The sequence below is a fragment of the Macrobrachium nipponense genome, chromosome 21 (assembly GCF_015104395.2).
Source record: "Macrobrachium nipponense isolate FS-2020 chromosome 21, ASM1510439v2, whole genome shotgun sequence".
In the NCBI taxonomy this organism is placed as follows: domain Eukaryota; kingdom Metazoa; phylum Arthropoda; class Malacostraca; order Decapoda; family Palaemonidae; genus Macrobrachium; species Macrobrachium nipponense.
In genome coordinates, this window is record NC_087212.1 from 83,390,512 (window position 1) to 83,404,029 (window position 13,518).

The 13,518-nt window shown below is 49.6% G+C and overlaps 1 protein-coding gene across 1 annotated transcript in view; it reads left to right on the forward strand.

The window, feature by feature from the left end:
* Window positions 1–13,518, forward strand: part of LOC135197549 (zinc finger protein 84-like) — an 87,668-nt gene continuing 74,150 nt past the window's right edge. The window contains exon 1 of the mRNA XM_064224607.1: window positions 1–141. The gene's annotated coding sequence lies outside the window, so the exon portion shown is untranslated. The remainder of the gene's footprint in view (window positions 142–13,518) is intronic.

Below are 13,518 nucleotides of genomic sequence, written 5' to 3' on the forward strand. Positions count from 1 at the left end.
GATTGACATGTAAACAAATAGTGGTGTCATTGATTAGCGTCGTCAACCCGTCAGTCAACGAAATCAAAATCCACCCGAAATATTGAATTGATGGTCGAATTGAAGGTCAATCGATGTAAATTAATAATTGAAGTTGAATTGGTGAGTTACAAATTGAGTTAAATTTGGGGTTTTGAGTTAAATATGGTTGAATTAAGTTAGGATTAACCATCGCTGGAAGGTACCTAAGGTTGATTGGTCAGTCCTAGGTATTTAGGCTCAGTTAGGTACCTATTTAATGGATTTTAACCGTATTTCTAAGTAATGAGTATGACGGCGCACCAGCTTTTACCTTGGGAATTGATTGTTCCTACAGTTTTAGTGCTTTTGAGGACGAAGCAGCAGGGTAAATTATCGATGTGCGACCAATCATTCGAAGAAAGAACATTTTTCATTTCACTCGATAGGGGAAACAACCGAGTGAACCAACATGTCGCTGCTCGGTCATTTAACCTATGCCACTATTTCTTAATTTAGGAGAAAGCTCTTAGGGGAAACAACCGACTGGACTAGCTGATCCAGCCTTGGCTGCTTGTTGATCCACTCTCCGAAAAAGTACTTTAACATGTCCTGACACCGGAGATGGGTAACATTCACGAGTCGTTGGTGGCGAGAGCAACATCTCGAGACCTCTACTCTTCTTTCGAAGTAAGTATTTTCTCCAAAGTTAAAAATTAAGGTCGGAGCTACTACAGATCCGGGAACGATCGATTTTTGCTGGAAAAAATAGCTGAGAATAATATTTTTGGCCCTTTTTTGTAATTGACCCAGTCAAAATAAAGCCTGAAAAACATCAAACGGTAAAGGGGGGACCCATTGGGAAACCGTGGTTTTTGGGTGGGGGGAAGCGGCGTAGGACTTTCATGGCGCACGTAACTCTCAATTCCCGGTTTTGAGACCCAGACCTTTGATCCTTAATACAAAAGTTGGGTTGATTACAGTTTAGTTGTCCGGGCCGCGTAACACCATTTTGCCCGGTCTTTAATCACTCCGCCAAGATAAGTAGTTCTCGCAGACGTCCCGCAGCCGACCCGAACCCGAACATGCAACAACATGAAAGCCAAAACAAACGGCAGCCATCCTGTTGGTATTAGTAGTCCGCCTATTCCCTTCGATATTTAAACCCTTGCCCAACTAATCTTTAGGAGCTCCACTTTATTTTACATTATTCGATATTTTTAAATTATTCGATATTTTTACCCTTGCCCAACTAATCTGTAGAGCTCCACTTTTGTTTTACATTATTCGATATTTTTACCCTTGCCCAACTTTTTTTTTTTACATTGATCAAAATTTTTAGCCTTGCCCACCTAATCTGTAGGAGATACATTTTTTTTTTACATTCTTTGATATTTTTATCCTTGGCCAACTAATCTGTAGGACCTTCATTTTGTTCATGAAACTTACCTGTCAGATATATATATAGCTGTATTCTCTGAAGTCCGACAGAATTTCTAAAAACTTACGACACACGTAGTGGGAGTAGGGTGGTTAGTACCCATTCCCGCCGCTGGGAGGCGGGTATCAGGAACCATTCCCATTTTCTATCAGATTTCTTCTGTCGCCGGTGTTGTAAACAACTGTTTACAGCACCTCCGCCTCAGGATTTTGGAAAACTTTCTTTGCTTGAGTATCCTCTTGACTTTTTGGTTTTTTGTTATTGGATCGATAGCTTGGCATACGTGACTTTGGATTGTTTTTGAATTTGGCTTGGTTTTTTCCTTAAATATGTCAGGTTCTAGTTCGGCTAGTGCCAGAGTGTGTATGAAAGATGAATGCAAGGTGAGGCTACCAAAAAGCCTTGGTTGATCCTCACACAGTGTGTAAGGTTGTAGGGGGCAAGTGTGTAGGTATGATTTTCGCTGCACGGAGTGTGAAAGTTTGAGTGATGCACAATGGAAGACGTATGAATCCTATGTTAATAAATTAGAGCGTGATAGGATCAGGAGGTCTTCCTCCAGGAGTAAATCGGGTAGCAGACAGGGTATTAATGTAACCCCTTCTAACCCTTCTTTAGATTTTGTGACTCCTAACCCCGTAGTGTTGCCTTCGGGCCCTCAAGTGGTGTCTGCGGAGGGTAATGCCCTTTCGCTTATTTGTTCCGATACGTAATACAAACCATCGGTCCTTTAACAATAGGAAGTAGCTAGCGGGCAGCTGGAACGGTCAGTAAGCTTCGAACAAGGGGGAGAAACGGTAGTTAACTGCTTGTCCGACAGTCGCGCTGCCGCGCGACTGGGAGGTAAACAAACCACTTTTGCTTTCGGCCGCGGGTGTGAAGGACGTGTTCGTCATCGCTCTCTGCCCGCTTCATCGTCGTATGCTTTGTTTATATTGTGTTTTCTACTAATGGTTTGTTTGACTTGAAATGAAACTGTAAGTACACTGTTTTCATTTTCATTACTTAATTATGAACCAACATGGAGTTATCGCGTAGATGCGGCGATTTCCTCTCTTGTCATGAATTGAACCCTTGAATTATGTCTCGGTGCCGAGGGCGGCGCCGAGTCATGTATTTTGGGCGAAAGTGTGTAATTGAAAAAATGTAAGTACTCTTTTCATTATATTTTTGCCCTGTGGCGTTCGTTACCGAGAGTGTGATTGCGCTCGGCACGAGCCTTTTAATTTTGTATATAGAATGCAATGGAATGGATTCGCAATTGCAATATTCTTATCATTTTCATTTATTTATTTGCTTGAAATTTAATTTGGATCAATTTTCGTTCTTACCCGGGAATTGATCCTTACGATTTTTTTATGTGAAATGAATCGCAAGTGCAGTATTCTGTTTCATTTTCATATATATTTTATGATAGCATCATATTATTGGATCAAGTTTCCGTTCTTACCCGGGAATTGATCTTTCCCCTTTAAGTTCTATGAAGTGAATCGCAAGGGGCAGTATTCTGTTTCATTTTCATATTACTTTTCACTGCGTGCGGGGGTAGGGGAAGCGAAGGTCTGCCAGGAAGTCGTCGGAAAGCTCTCCCGCGACTCCATTGGTATCCGATTCTTCGTCTTCCTTCCTGCCCCCCGCTCAGCTTCTTCGTTGTATTTTGTATTTGGGGTCTTCCTTGCGTTCGGGGTGGGGCATGTCTTCCCCCCGTGCGTGAGGAACCCCTCTTACTAATCTATCTATGTTTACCCTGGCAGGTTGCTACATCCGTGGGAGACGACCTTGGACAGGTATGGACCACCGCGGAGGCAGGGCGTGCCTAGCATCCACGGGCTGCTGCAGCGTCTAGCGAGGTCTGGGGCGGTCTCCACTACTACCACGGCCGCTTATGCTGCTCCCCCCCCTCCTGGTCTACACTCCCCATGCTGTGTCGATGACGCCGTCTGCCGCTACTAGGGCCGCAGCCGTACCGAGGTGGGGTTGCCGCCGCCGCCTGTTTTCTTCGTGTTGCCTGCCCCAGACTTCCGCTGTTCCAGCAGCTCGCCCCTGGACCGGCCGCCAGGACCCAGGTTCCGCTGGCTGCCGATGATTCTACGAGGCGATCGCTGGGCCTGCCGTACCTGCCGCTGATGTGATTCCCGCTGTTGGCTTGGCTGTCCCTTCTGGGTCTACCGCTGCCGCTGTTCCTGCCGCTCCTGAGCTGGTTGCTGTTCCTGTGCCTGTCCATGCTGGTCCTGCCCACGGTGTTGTCTTCCCCAGTCCCTCAGGTCCTTCCGGACAGTGCAGTCGGGCCGTGTTGCTTCGGCAATAGCCCCGGCTCCGCCTGGATGGAGGACCTGACGACTGTCCTGCGTGAGCTGACGAGGAAGAGGAGAAGAGGAAGCTGTCATCTTCGTCTTCATCGTCTGCTGCTGCCTCTTCCCCTTCGACTTCTAAGGCCCATAAGCCGAAGAAGAAGAAGGCTGCCTTCCCCCCTAAGAAGTCTCCTTCGGGAACTTCTAAGGGTCCCATCCCACCCCGGTGGGACGGGGGGTCCTTCTGCTGGTCCTCCTGCTCCTTCGGGAGCGGGGCCCGTCTCCCCTTCCGTAAGGGAAGAGATAGACGGGGACCAGAGGAGTATCGGTTAGCTCTGGTACTTCCTCGCCTGGTGCTAGCGGCGATGCCGCTACGCCAGGTTCCGGCTCGGTCTCTCGTTCGCGAGAGATCCCGAGTGTACGTCTCCCTCGGGAGACCGTGCAGCCAAGTTTCGGCGCCAGAGTTCGCTCGGCGCCAAGACGCGGCACGGAGCAGAAGGCTGGTGAGAACGCTCAGGTGACTCTTGCCAGGCCAGCGGCCGCTCTTGCAGCGACCAGCTGTAACCCGGGTTTTCCCCCCTAAGAAGGCTCCTTCGGGACCTTCTAAGGGCCCGTCTCGCTCCGGCGATTCCGGGGAGCTCTTCTGCTGGTCAGCCCTCCTGCTCCCATCAGTGCAGGGCCCGTCTTTTCTTCTACCAAGGAGAAGAAGACGGGGACCAGAGGAGTACCAGCTTCGGCTGGCACTTCCTCGCCTGGTTCTAGCGGTTCTGCCGCTAAACCAGGATCCGCCTCGGCTTCTCGTTAGCGAGAAGTACCGAGTGGACGGTCTCCCGCGGAGACCCCGTCCAGCCAAAGTCTTGACACTCGAGCTCGCTCGCCGCCAAGACCGAAGCGCGGAGCAGAAGACTGGCGAGTGTCGTGCAGACGACTCTCGCTAGGGCCAGTGGACGCTCTCGCAGCGACCAGCTGGCTGCTCGGGGTGATGTGACGGTCGCTGACCAGCCACGGGTGAGGCGAGGAAGGGGTCCCCGCGGTCGTCGGTACCAGCCACGGCTGGTACCAGCGGCTCGACGCGCCGAGAGGACGCTCGCCGGTCTCACCGCGACAACGAGCCTAGCAGGTCACCTGACGCCGCTCCCATCGGGACCGGGCGGAGACGGTAACCAGCAACAGCTCGCCTGACGCTAGAGATCAGCGTCGACGTTCTTAGCCGAGCCTCTCGCCCAGGCGAGCGGCAAGGCTAGGCCTGCTGCTCGATCGCCACTGCGGGTGGACGCTCAGCAGCAGCCCTCCAAGCACGCTGGTCCTGCCAGCGAGCTAGGGGGGAGCGTCAGGTCTGCCTCTCCTGTACCTTCAACCTCCTCGGGCTACACCGGGAGGAGCGAGGTACCTATGAGTGATCGCGAGAGGTGCGCCGCTCGCGATCCCGCTATGACGCCGTATGGACCAGGCACGGTTCTAGGACCGACCAGGACATACGCGCAAGTAGCTGGAGGCGACCGTCAGGGGTCTGCCGCTGTTCCTCCTTCTGAAGGAGGAGTATCTCGGGATCTGTTCTGTTGGAGGGACTGGACGGTCCTACTCCGCAAGACGCTGTTACTCCTGAGATACAGAGGAATTTGCAGAAGTCATTAAGCTGATTCGTCAGCATAATGACCTTGCGGAAGGATTGCCGCTCCACCAGCAGAGCCCACGTCTCTGCTCGAGTCGTTTTGGGCCCGAGAGGGAACCCAAACCGACGGTGGGTCTGCCGCGATCGGAACTTGCCGATTTCTGTCTCGCCAGAGTCTCTCGTCTCCGAACAAGAAGGCTCTCTCAGTTCTGGCCGGTCGATCAGCTACTTCCACCTCCTCTACTACGACAGCGGCGTTTTCTACGTGTCTTCGGACAACCGTATTTGAGTACTCCTTCGGTCCTCCTGAGAGGTTTCGACCTCGACGAGGACTGGAATGAGTCGAGGACGGTATCGGCTCTCTCCTGTCAGGTGTCGATCAGCCCACCCAGACGACGTTCACAGTGGCGGCAGACCCTTACCTACAGTGAGAGTTCGTAACCCTCCTTGGGAAAACGTTTTCTCCTGACGATACGTTTTCCCAGACTCTGAGAGGCCATCGCCGCAAGGCGATGGCTGTTCCTACTCTTCTCCAACTGCTAGTTCCACTGGGAAGGCGAGCGAGTATCCAATTCCTTCCCCATTCCCTCTCTCCTTACGGTTACGAGGGAAAGGGGAGGGATCCTACAGAGATTTCTCTGTAGGATCCCACGTTGGGGACTGCGCTACCGGGGGGACCTTCGGGTCCTACCTGACGTAAGCCCCGGTCGTTGAGGAGGAATCCTGCCCCATTCTCGATTCTACGGGAATCGAGAGGACCACCAGCCGATATCGTTTGACGAATTCGGTGGGGGTTTCGCAGACTGCTTAGAATTCTACGGAATTTTTAACGCATTCAGTGTTCGAGTTTACGATCTCCAAACACTTACGCGAGACCACGGTCCAAAGTGAGCGAGACGAGAATCCCCGATATACACGATAATCGGGAACCTCGCCTATGCTCGAATTCCTGGAATTTCTAGCATTGGGAAGAATACTGCTGCTGAAGAAACTATCTCACAGTAGGCGACCAACCTGGACTAGAGAAGATCGGACGGGAATATCCAGTTTGGCTTGAACTATCGTCTTAGTATTCTGTTCACCATTGAAGCTTTCCTTCGAGGAAGACTTCTCCTTCACTCTCTTTGATAGAGACGAAGGTGGTCGATCTCCAATCCTTATTTTGTTTTCTTGAAGGAAAGAATTTAGGATGGAGATCGTTGTTCAGAATCCTACCAAATATACTACGTATATTAACCTCGCGACATGATTCTACTAAGCAGTTGAAATTGTCCGAGGGGTAGGCGCATATCCTAGTTAATCTAAGGATTGCGACTTATAAGAGAAGTATTCTAATTGAACTGCAACTCGGGGTGCCTGCAACCTCCCAGGAGTTTTTCAGTTTCAATTTTTATATACTTATGGTTTTGTCACGACAACACCATTTCAACTTTTATATTTACCGAAATTCGTTTCGCCTAAATATAATTGCTCGAGCATATCTTTTATGCTCGGTAGTTCTAGCCGAACACATTCCTTTGTGGAATAATGGATTACCTGGCAACTCAGGATGACGAGTCAGCGAGAGCTCAGGCTCAACTACTGCGTATTGAACTGCCTGATAGCAGCTCAGTATCAGCTGGGCCTCCGATATGCCACGGTCATGTATGTCTCTCTCTACCCTGCTTTGATTGACTACCGAACCGTATCTCTGCCCAACAATCATGGACTTAGGTCTCTGATTAACGGGGATTCTCGCAATAATGAAGGACCATCTACTGCTGTGACGCTAGATTCCATCGCCTTCGACATTGCGAGAATTTTCAACAAGAGATATCTCTTGGACTCTTTCATCTTTCTGTTTACCGCAAGGTAACAGAAGTCTGTACAAGTCTCCGCTGCATCGCACTGCGATAATGCGAATGATTTTGCAGACATCTGAGTTTGTCTTCAAAATATCTCTTATTCGTAGGTGTACAATTGTTCATTGTTCAACCGAATTACGAGATGTGTCAGAAGACATCGCCTACTCTCCGACCTGACAGCTCTACTTCCAAATGTTCAGCCCATGAGAAGCAGTTCTTCAGGCGGCTTTCCCCTGTGTTTTTCATTACTGAAGAACGCCCCGCTTTCATTGCAACTACGACTTCTCACCGGACAGCAATGAAATAGCGGTTAGCGTTTTCAGTCATTTGTAAGCACAGGTTATGAATCTTGAGAATCCTTCTCTCGATTCATCTGTGAAGACGTAGGTTGCATTCAATATCTACCTTCGTCTTCAACGATACATAGTGTTTGTTTCTCCTTAGCTGAGATTCAACAACCATGAGATGTTTTTACCTTCAGGGACCTCGGTCTCTAGAAGGCAATTGACTTTCGCCTGTTGGGCACATGCCTTAAGAGAATCATCACCTCGCTGTCCGGCATTGGTGACAAACAAAATACATTATTTGTTTGGTCTCTCGGCATAACCCTTTAAGGCGAAGGTCACGTGACTTACTCGGATGCTTTGACAACTTGCCTCCTACCGAACGCAGTCAGTCGGCAGCTGTCAGAGCGGCCGAGTCAGTTACGAACTACGCTGTTGACTTAGTTCGGTTGTTACAGAGCAATCATTACTTCGTTTTAATAGCTTGTCACAGTACCCATACCATTGACACCCACCATGGAGTGTCGGTGTCTATCCACTACCGAGAACTTCGCTGCATGGGGATAGGAGGATGCGAGAGACTTCGTGGCAAACGGACAGACCAGTATGGGTACTGGACATCACCGAAGTAGAGAAGAGGGATAGGTCATGCGACTATTTTTCCTTCTTTTCCTCTGAGGAACTGCATGACTTCTCCTGCGAAGTCAAGCATCCAGGGGATGGGGATCCGTGACGCTCGATTTCGTACCAAACTTCGTAGCGAAGACTCAGAACCCTTCGGTCCCCTGACGATTGGTTCGAGTCGTTCACAATCCCCTCCCTAATGGACTTCACCGCCTTCGATGCGAAGGAGATGCTGCCTTGTCCGCAAGAACTTCTCCGTGGCGCAGGTACTGAAGGCAGGGGTCTGGTCAACCAGACCACATGCCCTTCCTTCTACCTTCGGGATATTGCCCACAGGTCCTTGGATCTTTTTCCTTGGGACCCGTGGTGGCTGCTCAACACGTTGTGTAGCGAACCCAGACCCTCGCAGGCTGAACAGCATCGAGTCCTGGTGTGACCATAAGAATGGATGAGTTAATGAGAGTGTGACTGGCTCCTCTTCCCATCTTTTTCTTCCCCTCTACCTGTGGTTAGAGGGACACGGTCCGTCACCCTGCTGGATAAGGACAAGATGCAGGTGAGCTACTCAACAGAGCCCCATCCTATCCCTTTCACTAGGGATAGGAGCGTATATCCACCACTTCCTCCAACAAGGGGGAGGAAGTGGATGCCAGCTTGAGACAACCCATACTTTATGTTGCCTCTTGCAAACAGGAACAAGTCTTGCTTGCTGGATACGAAGAGATACGCTTGCCTCTCTCTTAGTACTCGGCCCAGAGGTCTGACCATTGATCCTGCGGTGCACACCCCGATCAATCGGACAGAGGCTTGGATCCCTCCCTCGCTCTTACGACCAGGGAGGCATTCCAGGGATGGACGAACACAGTCTGTTCATCAAAGACTCAGATTCCTCCCACCAAGAAGTGAGTCTTCCTATTGTTAAAGGACCGATGGTTTGTATTACGTATCGGAACAAATGACAATTTGTCGAAAATTGCATTTTTTCCTAACTATACAAACCTGAGGTCCTTTACATATAGTCCCTCCTCATGCCACCCCTCACTCTGCGTATTTTGCATGGGCCAAAAGCAAAAGTGATTTGTTTACCTCCCAGTCGCGCGGCGCGCGGCTGTCGGACAAGCAGTTAACTACCGTTCTCCCCTTGTTCGAAGCTTACGACCGTTCCAGCTGCCGCTAGCTACTTCCTATTGTTAAAGGACCTCAGGTTTGTATAGTTAGGAAAAATGCAATTTTCGACAAATTGTCATTTTAGATTCTTTGAAAACTCTGGAATCTAAGGTTCTTGCCCTTGAAAACAGGCAAAGTGCTAAGTGTAGTGATAGTGCCCCTAGTGAAGTGGAGGGGCGTCAGATCGGCCCTATAGCGCCTCTAGGCTGGGACCTCTGCCGGACTCCCAGGACTCAGGGAGAGGGCATGTTGAAGGCCGAAGGAGAGTTACGGGGATCCCCCACCGATCTGACGTCCCTTCAGCAGTACCTGTTGGCGCTTCCCAGGCTGCTAAGGAGCGTGCTCGAGCACGTATCCTAAAGGATTGTTTCTCGTCTTCCGACGCGTCCTCCCCGCGCAAGGGGTGGGAATCTCGTTTGGATTCGCGACCTTTGAAGAGGACGTTTCAAGATCAGGACGCTTCACGTCATGCTTCATCTGATTGGCATTCTTCTCCGGAAAGCGTGTCCTTTCCGCCCCAGAAGAAGGCTAGGTCGTCTTCTGATGATGACGCCTTAAGAGCGCCCCAGTCGCTCTAGAGCCAGGCGTGTTCCTGGGAGAAGGAAGAAGGCGTCCCCTCGCCCCTCACCTTCTCACAGGCATAGCTCGTAAAGAACCTTCGCAGACGGAGATAATCCTTGCTATGCAGCGACAACTGGATGCTTTACTTAAGCAGAAGGAAACGGTTTCTGGTCGTAAGAAGGACGACAGACTTCCGATCAAGAGATCAAGACAGTCTTCTCCGCCTGCTCGTCTTTCGTCCCCGTTTCCTGGTATTTCATCTTCTAGGCTTCGTTCTCCCCAGCGTTCGTCTAGAGGTGGAGGTAAACGTCAGGAGAGAGAGAGGTTTCTTCATTCTGCCCTCTCTTCTCGACGTGAGGACGCTCGGCGTTCCGACATCGACGTTTCTGATGAAGATGTTTTGGTTTCTGACGAACGGAATTTGGTACGTCCTGCTCCGCTTCGTCATGCTGGTGTTGACGCTCATCGGGACGCTCGTCAAGTGTCAATTCCTGTCTCTTCGCGGGACGATCGTAGAGACGCTTCGAGGAAAGCTAGGAGAGACGCTCCGCTCATCGCTTCTTTGGACGCTTCGTTGGACGTGGACGCTCGGAGGGACGCTAGGTTAGATGCTCCGATGGACGCTAATAGACATCGTCGTAAGAGCTTCTTGGACGCGATTACGGAAGTTCGCTCTCGATCGGACGTTGTTCCCGAGTCTTTAGCTGACGCTACACGTCTTCCTTCTACTTCGCGTTCTACTCAAGTTGTGATTGCTGATCCTGTGTCGGCTAACGATTCTGTTAAGGGTACGTTACCCTCTTCTTCTCGTCATCGGTCTGATAGGAGACTTGGAGTGAAAGGTCTTCTGCCTCTTTCTTCGGAGTTTAACTCGGGTAAGGAAGAAGGGGAATTGAGCTGTTCTTCGGAGGAGGTTGACGAAGAACAACCCTCTACGTCGTCTTCTTCAGACTATCAAGTTTTGGCTCGGCTGCTCCGTGATTCTTTTGGAGATACCTTTCTTCCTTCTGCTCCTCCTCCTCCTCCATCGCAGTTGTTCCGATACGTAATACAAACCATCGATCCTTTAACAATAGGAAGTAGCTAGCGGCAGCTGGAACGGTCGTAAGCTTCGAACAAGGGGAGAACGGTAGTTAACTGCTTGTCCGACAGTCGCACAAATCACTTTTGCTTTCGGCCGCGGGTGTGAAGGACGTGTTCCTCATCGCTCTCTGCCCGCTTCATCGTCGTATGCTTTGTTTATATTGTGTTTTCTACTAATGGTTTGTTTAACTTGAAAATGAAACTGTAAGTACACTGTTTTCATTTTCATTACTTAATTATGAACCAACATGGAGCTATCGCCGTAGATGCGGCGATTTCCTCTCTTTTCATGAATTGAACCCTTGAATTATGTCTCGGTGCCGAGGGCGGGCGCGCTCGCGCCGAGTCATGTATTTTGGGCGAAAGTGTGTATTTGAAAAATGTAAGTACTCTTTTCATTATATTTTTGCCCTGTGCGTTCGTTACCGAGAGCGTGATTGCGCTCGGCACGAGCCTTTTATTTTGTATGATAGAATGCAATGAAAGTGGATTCGCAATTGCAGTATTCTTTTCATTTTCATTTATTTATTTGCATAAAATTTAATTTTATTGTAGTGTCTTACCGAACAATTATAGAGCCGTGATTTCCACGAGCGGCAGGATACTAAATTCAAATTTAGCGCGTCGGCGTCGCCAACACTGGTGGTGATGACGTCATCTCCCTCCACTCGCGGGAGAACCAGGTACAACTGCCCAGGTGAATCCAATTCTTTTCCTGCCGGCGTCCGGTGAACATCGGTGGTCGGTGCGGTTGGATGACTTTGCTTCGCTTTTTTTCTTGTGGATTTGATCTTCGGAATTGGTGAAGTACTCTTTTGAGGCGTTGTTGTTATTTTGCTTTTTATTTAGGCGTTGCCATGTCGGATTCTAGTCCGTCGGGAGTTAGGTTTTGCATCTCAGGATGTAAAACTAGATTATCCAAGTTAGAGTATGATTCTCACACTAAATGTGTTAAGTGTAGGGGACAGGTTTGTTCAGCAGATCGAACATGTAATGAGTGTAGTGATTGGACTGATTCTCAATGGAAGTTTTTTAGTTCATACTCGGAGAAATTAGCTAAAGACAGAATTAGAAAAGCAGCGCTTAGGGAAAGTAGACTTAGCTCTGCTTCGTCTTGCGATGCATCTGTTCCTTCTGTTTCTCCTCAAATTGTTATGTCTCCCTTAACTACACCTCCTATTCCCACTTCTCCGGCTTCCCGTGTAGTTTCTTCCGACACCATTGCCAGTCTGGAATCGAGGTTAGATCAGAAATTTTCGGTACTAGCGAATACGGTTTTGCAACTTGGTAATTCAGTTAAGACGTTTTTTGGAGAAAGCGGCTTCAGGTAAGAGTGTAGTTGAGGGGTGCGTCTGTCTGTCCTGAACACGTCTCCTAGACAAAGGTCACTGTCCAGCTCCCCCGCACCGGGGAGAAGACATACCGGAAGTCCAGGGAGTCGATCGGGATTTGCCCACAGACAGGCGCCTCTCTTGTTGAGCCTGTTGCGCCTCAACAGGGCTCGGTTAAGCGTTGGAAAGGTGTTGCGGTCAGACGCCTTTCGAATGATTCAAGCGATTCGTCTCCGGTCGCGCGGCGCTCTTGGCGAGATTCGCCCGTTTCGCGTCCCTTAAAGAGGCGTTCAGGCGCCGATTCTTCGCCTCCTCCAGTCAAGCGGTATAAGGAGCCTGAGAGTAGGGTTGCGCCGCGGCCGTTAGCGGCTCATTCGTCGCCTCAATCTGTGCCTTTTTCGGCTCCATCTACTAGTAGAGATTGTGGTTTTAGCGCTGTAGCTAGCAGTTCTAAGGGTGTTTCTTTAGGCGCTTTTTCGTCTGTTACGCCTGATGCGCCTGTTTCGCCTCGAATTTCGGCGGCTCCGAGCGAGGCGCAAGTAGTTTTTCCGCCTCCTGCTGAACATTTAGGCTCTTCCAAGCCTACGTTAACTGGTTTTGATTCGTCTCTGGCGCCTTTGCGCAAGCAGTTAGAGATGTTAACCAACTGGATGAATGAGTCCAAGGGTGGTTCGAAACCTTCAGATCCGGTTTGTAGTTCCGTCTACTCTTCGGCGTATCGGAGGATGAAGAAGAAGTAGAGGAGGAGGATTCACATCACCTCTCGTGTTATTCACGTCTCCTTAGATTTCTTCTGGTATCTTATCCAGATTATTTGAGAAAGCGGCTCCGCGCTCCCCACTTCAACTTTTTGATGAGGAGGAAAACTTCAGACCCTCTCCTCCCAAAACTTGTTCTATCTAAAGCGGTTAGACATTCGTTGAAAGAGACTGAGAAATGGATGTCTATGAAAAGAGACTTAGGGAAGGCTCTTTTTGCTTACCCTCCCTCTAAGTTGCTTCGTAAGAGGTATAGGTTTTATGTAACTGGGGAAGCTCCTTCTCTGGGAGTTTCTGCCTCCTCCCAGGGAGACTTCTCCAGTTTTAATCGACTCCTCTAGAAGATACTGCTTTCGCCGCAGCGAAAGTTTTCTTTACAAGCGCCTGAGTTGGACCACGTTGTAAAGAATCAATTTAAACTTTTGGAAGTCTTTAGCTTTCCTTGATTGGACTATTGGCGCTTTAGCGGCCAAGATCGAAGACTGTCCTTCTCTTGCTCAGGAGTTAGCGGAGGATTGGATTGGT